The 9,428-nt window shown below is 45.0% G+C and overlaps 1 protein-coding gene and 1 long non-coding RNA gene across 12 annotated transcripts in view; one reads left to right on the top strand and one right to left on the bottom strand.

The window, feature by feature from the left end:
• The window catches only part of ADAMTS9 (ADAM metallopeptidase with thrombospondin type 1 motif 9), a 163,251-nt gene that overhangs the window by 46,715 nt on the left and 107,108 nt on the right, over positions 1-9,428 (bottom strand). The window lies entirely within an intron of this gene.
• LOC118006034 overlaps positions 1-9,428 on the top strand; it is a 38,794-nt gene that overhangs the window by 9,079 nt on the left and 20,287 nt on the right. For all 3 annotated transcript variants that reach the window (XR_004677922.1, XR_004677920.1, XR_004677921.1), the window contains exon 3: positions 6,830-6,955. This is a non-coding gene — a long non-coding RNA (uncharacterized LOC118006034). The remainder of the gene's footprint in view (positions 1-6,829; positions 6,956-9,428) is intronic.

The following is a 9,428-nucleotide window of genomic DNA, read 5'->3' as shown; positions in this document are numbered from 1 at the left end:
ATACAGAATAATCTCTACTGTTAGTGACTAATTTTAATATTCAGAAACTTTACTTTGACAGATAACAAAGGGGCATAATTTGAATTTAGGATGAATTCATTTGTTCATTCAACAAACATTTCAGTGCCTACTATATGTTTCAAAATATATGCAAAGGGCTGGGAACATAGTGATGAGCAAATCCGACTGTGCCCCGCCCTCATGGATCTTCCAGGCCAGTGAGGGAGACCAACATCAACCACATGTTGACAAAAATAAACGTGCGCTTAGTAACGGAGAGGAATACTCTGGGGGAAACAAGCTGCAGGGGTTGCAGGAGGGCTCCCGAGGCCAGACCATGCAGAGCTCACAGGTCCTAATCATCTATCTAGATTTGGAAAGCACTACTGAGTTTTAAATCAGGGCAAAATATGGTCTGATGTTTGCTTCAATAATTCTACCCTGACTGCTGAGTGGACAATGGATAGGAATACAGCATGAATGGAAACAATAAAACTGCTCAGGTAGCTACTGCATTGGTCCAAGCAAGAGATGATGGTGTTTCTTTTCTTTTTTTTTTTAGAGGAAAAGAGAAGTGGGGAGGGGCAGAGGGTAAGGGAGAGAGAATTTTAAGCAGGCTCCATGCCCAGTGCAGAATCTGATGTAGGGCTTGATCTCACAGCCCTGAAACCATGACCTGAGCCAATATCAAGAGTCAGATGCTTAACCGGCTGAGCCACCCAGGTGCCCCGGTGATGGTGACTCTAAAGAGGGTGCAGAGTGCCTGGGTGGGGGAAGTTGGTGGATTTAAGACATATTCTTTTGAGGGAGAAATGGTGGACCAGTTGTGGGGTGCAGGGGAGAAGGCAGACTCAGGAAGGACTCTCAGGTTTGCAGTATGGCTAACTGGATAGTGATGACACTTACAGGGATGGGGAAACAGCACTGGGAGTCAAGGATATATTTATTTGTAGGAAACAGACTGAACTCAAAAGGTCTGCATTCATGGGTGCGAACGGGCTTAATTAGGGTGAAGAAACAGGCATACCTGGAAACAGAGGAACATGGGTGAACTTACAGCAAATCGACCCATAGGGATAGTCATTTCAATATATAAGTAGTACAAACAACCTATCCTTTAATATGAAGGGGGGGGGGGAAGAGAGTTGATGGAAATGGCGATTCAGTAATCTGCCGTGGCATCAGAGGGACAGTCTAAAAGGAGGCAGCAATCTACAGAGGCAGAATTAGAAAAGGCTCAGCATTCTCACATTCATTCATGGCCAGGCACTGCTCTAAGACTGTACATGCATTGTCTCATTTAATCATCCCAATAACCACAGAGATAGGTACTAGGATTGGAGACAACTGGTGTTTCCAAACTGGCGTAACCACAGTGCTTTCTATATACATCTCCCCCCATGATTCCAACACAAGCGGATAGATGTCTATTGAGAACAATAACAGCACAAGGAAAACAGATCAATTATCACCATCATCACTGATAATAATTCATCCGAGAGGCACGGCTTGTGCAACCAACATCTATTGCCCGTGAAATGAAAATGGAGGAAGTAGATTCCAAATCTGATGCCTTAAAATCCAGTTATTTGGGGATTTGAATGGAACCAACTTGGAAAAAAAAAGAATGCAATACTTCAGCATGACTCACTACACATATTATTTGCCTAAAATTAAGATCTAAAAGTGATAAGGAAATCCTCAAGGTAACTAATCATAAAAACCACTTCTCATTTCATGCCTTCTAACTTACCAGTGAAGAGAAGCAGCTGCTTGGGGGAAATTTTCATATCTAACAGGTTCATTAGTGGGTCTGTTATGATTTCCTAAAGAAGTCATTTTGATAATCAAATAAACACAGGTTGCAACTCTTATATTCTGAGGGAAATTTCCATCTGGTCATTTCCAGCCTTTTCCAGGCACTGACTTTTGCATCAATGTGTGCCACTAAGATATGATAGCTAAATTCAGTGCATCACCTAATATGGGCTATTTATTGGCCACATATCTGAGGGGTCTTGGTCGGTGGAATGTTTAAGTCCTTAAATGTGTAGCTGAAATAGCCTCCTAAGTTGCCCATTGGACTCAAATGTTTGTTCTTTTGGAGAAACAACCCAACCTTCTTGAGAGAATACTTTTCCCCCAGCTTTGCACAACACTCCTCAACAATGTGCTGTAATCTCTGCTTGCTACTTAGAAACATCAAGGTCAGTATCCCAAATGCCTGGGCTTTGGGGCTTTTGTTTCTGTGAGGCCATTCACAGGGGATGTTTAATGTGAAGCTTTGTTCAGCTGCTGCCTCAACACTTTCCACTAAGGTCTAAGAGCTTGAAATCCTCACACTTCAACTCGTCTGGTGGACACGGCACTCAAGGCGGGGGCAGCCTGCTCGTAATCTCTACTGAGGGCTTCTCTCTCTCGAGTGGTAGCTCTAGTTATGGTGAACCTCAGGGTCTGGTGTGCTGACCCTGGCATTGGGGATGCCCTGCATCAGTCCTTTCACTTATATGGAGGGGTGTAGTCTCTCAGACATTAAGAAGCCAGCAAACCACCCCAGTGTGTCTGCCTGCATAAGAAGGGCTGAGGACCTAGAAAGAATGAGACTCCTGGGTTGCCAAGGCAGCTTCGAATCTGAACATCCGTATGAAGATGGGAGAGTATCTGGTTAGGAACTAAGGAACTAAGAAGGAATAAGAAAGGGAGGGTGGAGGTCAGGGATGCACACAGAATCTGGCCAGATGGAAGCTTCTCGATGGGGCTGGGTGATGCTGGGGCTTAAAGGAAGCCACAGAGGGGCCAGGGTATAGACCAGGGCTGCCCAGTATAGCAGATGCTCGCTACATAGGGGTTAATGGATGGTCTAGGAGAATAGCTCTAGGAGAATGTCTGGCACTGTTCTGTATATCTAGGTGATTTCCAGCTCCAAGGGATCTAGAACATATGAGACTCCATTTATGTGCCATGCGTGATGGAGGATACTATGCTGGTCAACTAGTCCATATTTCCAACCACAGGACTGTCTGCCAGCAGGTTAGGAATAAGGAAGAACTGAAAGGCCAAGAGGAAGGACATACACTGCAAGCCATTACCAAATTAAGTCAAGATTCTCCTGCTGGAAGGATTTTTGACAATCAAGTAGCTAACCATCACTCTGGGACTGGTGAGCAGATTTCAGTTTTGAGAGAGGACACTGTACTAATCCTTATTTGCCTTGCCCTTGTGATCCCGTAAAATATGAAAGTCACATCCAAATCCCTGCATTTAAAAAAAATGTTTGGTTGCATCTTTTACTAACAGCAGCTCTTTCTGATTCTATTCTCATTTTGCTTTTGTTTACCAAAACATAAAGTCAAGCCTCGCCTGAAAAGCAGGCTGTCATCAAGGACGCGAGGCTTGCAGCCAAGGTTCAGGACTGCCTTTGCCAATTACGGTGATGAATGAAGTGAGTGTGCAGGAGCATCACATGATCAGGAGAGGCAAAACCAGCCAGCACACACTCTCCCCTACAAGCCAGGATGAGAGCACAAAGACATAGACTGGGGGATCAGAGCGCCCAACACGGCTCAGTGTGGGGGCTGGAAAACCACGGGGCTTGCCACCTAGGAAAAAGACAGTAGCTGCCACTCACACATGTTTATGTACTGCCTTCCACACCGGAGGCAGCCAGCAAATAATTATGGAAGTGAATGAACACATGAAATACGTAGCCATTAGAGAAATGTACTAGAAACCAAATGTAGTGTTTTCCTAAATGTCACAAAGAAAGAACCACCCGGAATCTGACCTACAGTGTGAATGCTGAACTGATTTGGCACACATTTTTGAGATTCAAAAAGGCCACCCCAGGACCCCTCTTTCAGTTGGAACAGAACTACTGGAACTCACACCAGCTACCTTCTATTGAGCCCTTACTCTGAATGAAAAACTAAGCTGAAGGACACCGGCTTCTGTCATTTAATCCCAACAGCAACCCTGTGACTTAGATGCTATTAGGATTCCTTTTTCCAGATAAGGAGAACCAAAGAGGTGATATTACTTGCTCAGGGTCACAAAGCCAGGGAGCAGCAGAGTTAGTCTTCAAATACCGTACCTCCTGGGCTCCAGAACCACCACTTTCTTCCTTAAACTATACTGAAGAAAGGGCTTGGTTAAGAAAACAAGATGTTTACCCCGACTTACCCAAGGCAACAACAAAAAAGCAAGGACCTCAAAGAAATGTCTCTTGAGACTATTCTAGAAGCCTCTGATGCCTCAGTGCCTCAGGAAGACAGTACCTGTACAATGTTAATATTTCTGACTTTATTACTTTCTTCACAGCATCTTTAGGACGCTGGGAAGAAAGACACTTAGAGTACCAATATACAATCACATAAACAAAGGGCCAGATTTGCCTTTGGCTGCAGCCACACCCTGACTTTCTCCTGGCCATTTTTCAGGGTTTCTTCACCCTGTGGGGTCTGCCTGATGCCACATGGCGAATGGCGGCTTCCGCTCCCTGGTCAATGAATAGCTCTTTGCATGGTCATGAATGGAAGGCTGCGGGTTGTCGATTTGGACCTGCCAATGCACTAGGACTAATCTCTCAAATGTTTGTGCTGTAAGGCATCTCAAAGATGGCTCAGTCCATCTATTTATCTTATAAATTCAACACTAGAGAAAAGGAGACATGGCGAGCTCAGTCACACAGCAAGGAAGAAGTAAACACAGGCTTAGGATGCTGAATACCTGTACCCAGCACAGAACCGTATCCCCCTGGGGACTTGTGGCCAAGTACTGGTGTTCTTCACGTTGCTCAGGAACCATGGCTAACCAGTCACCCCGATTCTTCCCAGGTCAGTCATGCTCACAAAGAGCTAGCATGATAAACAGGGACTAGCAAGGCAGGCGTCGATTCTACCACCTCTGGCTTTGATGGATGGCAGACACCCATAGGAACAAGAGTGAGTGATAACAACCTCCCGTTCCAAGCTACCAGTGAAGAACAAATTCCAACGGGTGGGACATGCATGAGCGGCGCACAGGAAACAAAGCTCCCTGCTTGTCTTTACCTTGCTCTAAACCACCGCAAATTAAAGGCATAGGTTTTGGAGTCCGGCGCCCCTAGGCTGACACGCCGTCTGCCATTTTACTTGGGTGCCATCTGGGGCAAATTACTTAACCTCTCTCAGCTCAGATTTGTCCTCTGTAAAATGGGGACCACGGCACTGTTGACACTCAACAGAGTCACGTCACAATTAAGTGGGACACTGCACACAGTCAGAGCTCTTGGTGTTCCGGCCGAACAGTGTAAAAATCATTACACGTTCCCTAACACCACTACTACTATTTCTATTCAACAGAGTCTTTTAGAATATCTCCCAACACGTGGATAGAAAGGGGAGAGTTTTTTAAAAAATCCAGGTTAACTAATGGAGTCTCTGAGATGAGCATTCTCACATAGACGTTTGCTGAGTGAAGGAGGGACTTGGGCAAAAATCTCACCCATGTGAACAGGGGAAGAGCTTTCCTTTGCAAAGGTCCCAAAGCAATCCACACAGCAGACATCAGTGTGGACAACTCCTCCTGTTTAGTGCCCTTTTCACTCTTTTCAACTATTTCTTATTAATACGGTCTCCCTGGCCACAGAAGACAGGAAGACGAGTAAGAAAAAGAAAGACCCCACATCCGAATGCCACGTCTTTTTCCTACTCCACCGTTTCCTGCTCACACGTATTATCTCAAGAACTACTTATGTTTCTCATTTGCTTCTTGGGAGGTTAGTCCTTGAATGTCCCGAAACACAGCCTCCACACCACTGACCACCATTACCGAACAGCCGCGCCCTCCCTTCCCGGCTCTGCTGAGCTCCGCCTTGGCAGTGGTCACAGTCCTTTGTGACCTGCTGGGTGTGAGCACAGTGAGGGCTTCTCACAACACAAGAATGGCTCCGGACGGGGGGCGTCGGGGGACCAGAATGACTGGGGCGGGAGAAAGAGCTCTGCCAGCAAACAAGGGCTGTGACTTCAGGGCGTAAAGCCAATGTTGACAGGTCTGCCTGATGGCTGTTTCTGGCCAGGACCACCATGGCACTTATTACCATGAAAAGGAGCTGAGAAAGCAGGAGATTGGCAGGGAACACCAGGGAAGAAAGCAGATGCGGGAGTCACGGTCATCCCAGCCGGATGGGGCGTTAGGCCACCCTTCCATCCCCACCGCCCCCATCACCGACAGCCTCTGCAATACTACAAAGGTCGAAGACTATGGGAGAAAAGGCACTAAGAGTCACATGTCAGAGCTTGGAGCATGCTTGAAGGCTGCTGTCAATACGACAGCCAAGTAGGTGGCCCTGCATATGCCCCGCACGGGGGATGGCAGGGCCATGCCAATACGGGGACACAGTAGGAAGGGCTCATGCCCTCCGCCTCCCCATCCGCCCCAAGAATGATGAGGCACAGGGCTCTGCAGCTACCCCCTCCCTACCTCATAATGAAACAACTTCATATGAGAGGAGGGGACATGAATATTCACATGAAATAGAACAGCATATGAAATTCACTATGCAAGTTGCGAAATCCAAATTGAGGTTCTTTTTGTTCTGCAAGAATATTAAATATTACGATGCTTCTCCTCATCGAGACAAAAACCAAAAACCAAGACAATCTGCAAGAGCAACACCCGGTGAATTTTATCACAGCCATATCCACTGGTGCCCCCTGGAAACCGAGGCATAGTACATCACCTGGCCCTGTGGTCCCTAACATACCCTCTGATTCCCCATTTTCAAGCACACTGACTATTTTAAATCTTTATAACCTGACTTCAGCAGAATAATGATCTTGGCATCTTTCAGGTGAAGATGGTACAAGGACCCACCCTTTGTGCTTGCCACGGGATTGTTCATGAAGGCAGTCTGGAAGACGGGGGGATAGTGGGTGAGATATTTGTGCCAGGATCCTTATTCTCAGCTATTGCAAAGGTGAGTGACGAAGTATCTGAGTAATTGGTGGAAAAGCTATGGTTGAGGGATGGGTGACCAGAACTTCTTGGCACTCTGAAGGTAGACCATGACTGAGGCAGCCTGGAAATGTCATTCTGCTAGGAGATGACAATGTTTGGGGACACCCCCTCATGACTTACACTAGTGTCACAGATGGTCAGAAACAGACCTGGGAAGCTGAAGTCACCTTTGGGAATGCCTCCATAGAGAAGCAATCCATGCGGGTTCTCTCTGGACTTTCATCTACCCAACTGATGTCCAGCCCTAAACCTCTTCCTCTTCCCAAACAACTAGTCTATCTGCCTTTCAGTCATTGAAAAGACACCAGGACAAAGTTCACACAATGCCTCTTCCAGTCTTGCTTTCTCTGTATAACTGGACCTTCCTCCATTGGTTTGGTGTGAAAGGAACATCTTTACATGCCAACATGTCAAACATCTTACACTGAAAAATTTACAACTTTTTTGGGAGGAAGTAGTTTATGTAATTAGTTTGCTTTTGGGTGGATATGAATACTACTCAAAAACTGAGATGTGCATTCATATCTGAGTCTGTATCCAGAGAAATATATCTCAGCAGAAGAGAAAAAGCTTATCTTAACCATTATTGAATTAGATGCTCATCCTCCAACTTTGCATTGCTCTACTGGGAGTTCAGATAGGACCAAGTTGCTGTCAAGAGGCATTATTCGTCCTTGTGGCTTTTCTTGTCTTCCCTTCCTGCTTACCATTTGGTAAAGAAATAGCTCAAAATGCCATTATGAAAGGATGAGATGAGAAATAAAACCAGCTAAAATGTAAATGGTTAGAACATGAAAGACTTGGCATTAGAATGGGCTAAAATTAGGTTGATGGTTATATGTGAATTTAAATTATTCCTACACTATTCTGAGATCTACTCAAATGGAAACTCAAGGGTTGGGGCAGAAGAAGGTGGTAGTTCTGAATTTGGTTTTGGAATCATTCAGACCGGGTTTGACCAGTACTATCTCTTCTTTTGTGATTCTACGCAAAATGCTTAACCACGGCAAACCTCTTTCCAATTCTGCTCAACAGAGGCATGAAATAATGGTGAATAAGCATCTCAAACTTAACATGTCCAAAGCATAAGCCCTGGTCCTCCTCCACAAACCCCTCCTTCCTATAGTCAGTCCTCTTCATTTCAGTCAATGGAAACTCCATCTTTCCGCTTATTCTGTGCATAATATTTGGAGTCATTCCCACTCCTCTCTTTCTCTCACACCCCATATCCCAACTCTCAGCTAATCCTTAGGTACTTCTTTAAAAATACATCAGAATCCCACCAATTCTCACCACTTCCACTGTGAACATCTGACCCACTCACTCATGGTCTTCTCCCATCTGACTCATTGCAGTGGTGTTTCCTAATGGTCTCCCTGTTTCTACCTTTGTGCTTCCCATAGTTTCCTCTAAATTCAGAAGCCAGAGTCAGTCTTTTAAAACAAATGCATGCTCCTACTCAACTTTCCTCCTCACAATGGCTTCCTACCTCATTGTGTGTAAGCAAAAATCCTTCCAATAGCCTGACCCTTCCTTCCCCATCCCATGATTTACCCCCATGTTCCTCTCCCTCAATTTCACCTCTAATTTTATATCCTCCCATCCACCCCCTCTAATTCAGCCAAACTGGCCTCCTTGCTATTGCTAAGATGTGCCTGGCATACTCCTGTCTCTGGGTCTTAACCCAGAATACTCTTCTAGATATCCACATGGCTTGCTTTTGTATTTTCCCGTATCTCTGTTCGAATGTCACCTTCTTAATGGAGACTTCCCTGACTTCCTTAAATGTACAGTTCCCATCCCATCCCCTCTTCCATGCTTTTTTTTTAAATTCCTCTTCTCTAAGAAATTTTGTCCACTGCTGTATCCCCAGTGGCAAGAGTAGTGACTGGCTTACAGAAAACATTCAAATACTTATGGAATACCCAAGTCAATGCATGAATGAGTGAATGAATAGCATCTCAAAGAACCTAGAGCCACTTATCTCACAAGAATTTTTAAGGATTAAGTAAGCATCCTGCACAATGCTCAGTTCATTGTAGGGACCAAATAACTATTGTTCTTTCCTATCTCCTGTGTCTTTTCAGTCCAAAACTGGCTAAGTACTCTTGTGGTTAAATATTTAATTCATAATTACAGAACTAAATACTGCACAGGGGACACCTAAAAGGAAGGTTATCTGAAGATGTAATATAAGGCAAATTGACAGCAAATGACAGAAGCTAGGAACTCGGAATCCTATTCTGCCCTGCAAAGGCAAGACTATTGTTGAAAGTTGGCTCTAAGCCATTGAGACCATCCTATACCCTGTGTGACTTTGAGTCATGTAATGTGGTTTCTCCCCCCACAAAGATGTCACCCTAGAATGATACTTTTTCCCAGATGGAAAAATGTAAATATATGGACTGAAAATAAACTATGAAGAAATGTAT

This window comes from Mirounga leonina, unplaced genomic scaffold (genome assembly GCF_011800145.1).
Source record: "Mirounga leonina isolate KUSES-001 unplaced genomic scaffold, KU_Mleo_1.0 Mir_94, whole genome shotgun sequence".
Classification (NCBI taxonomy): Eukaryota; Metazoa; Chordata; class Mammalia; order Carnivora; family Phocidae; genus Mirounga; species Mirounga leonina.
This window is presented reverse-complemented; position numbering and strand designations above follow the sequence as displayed.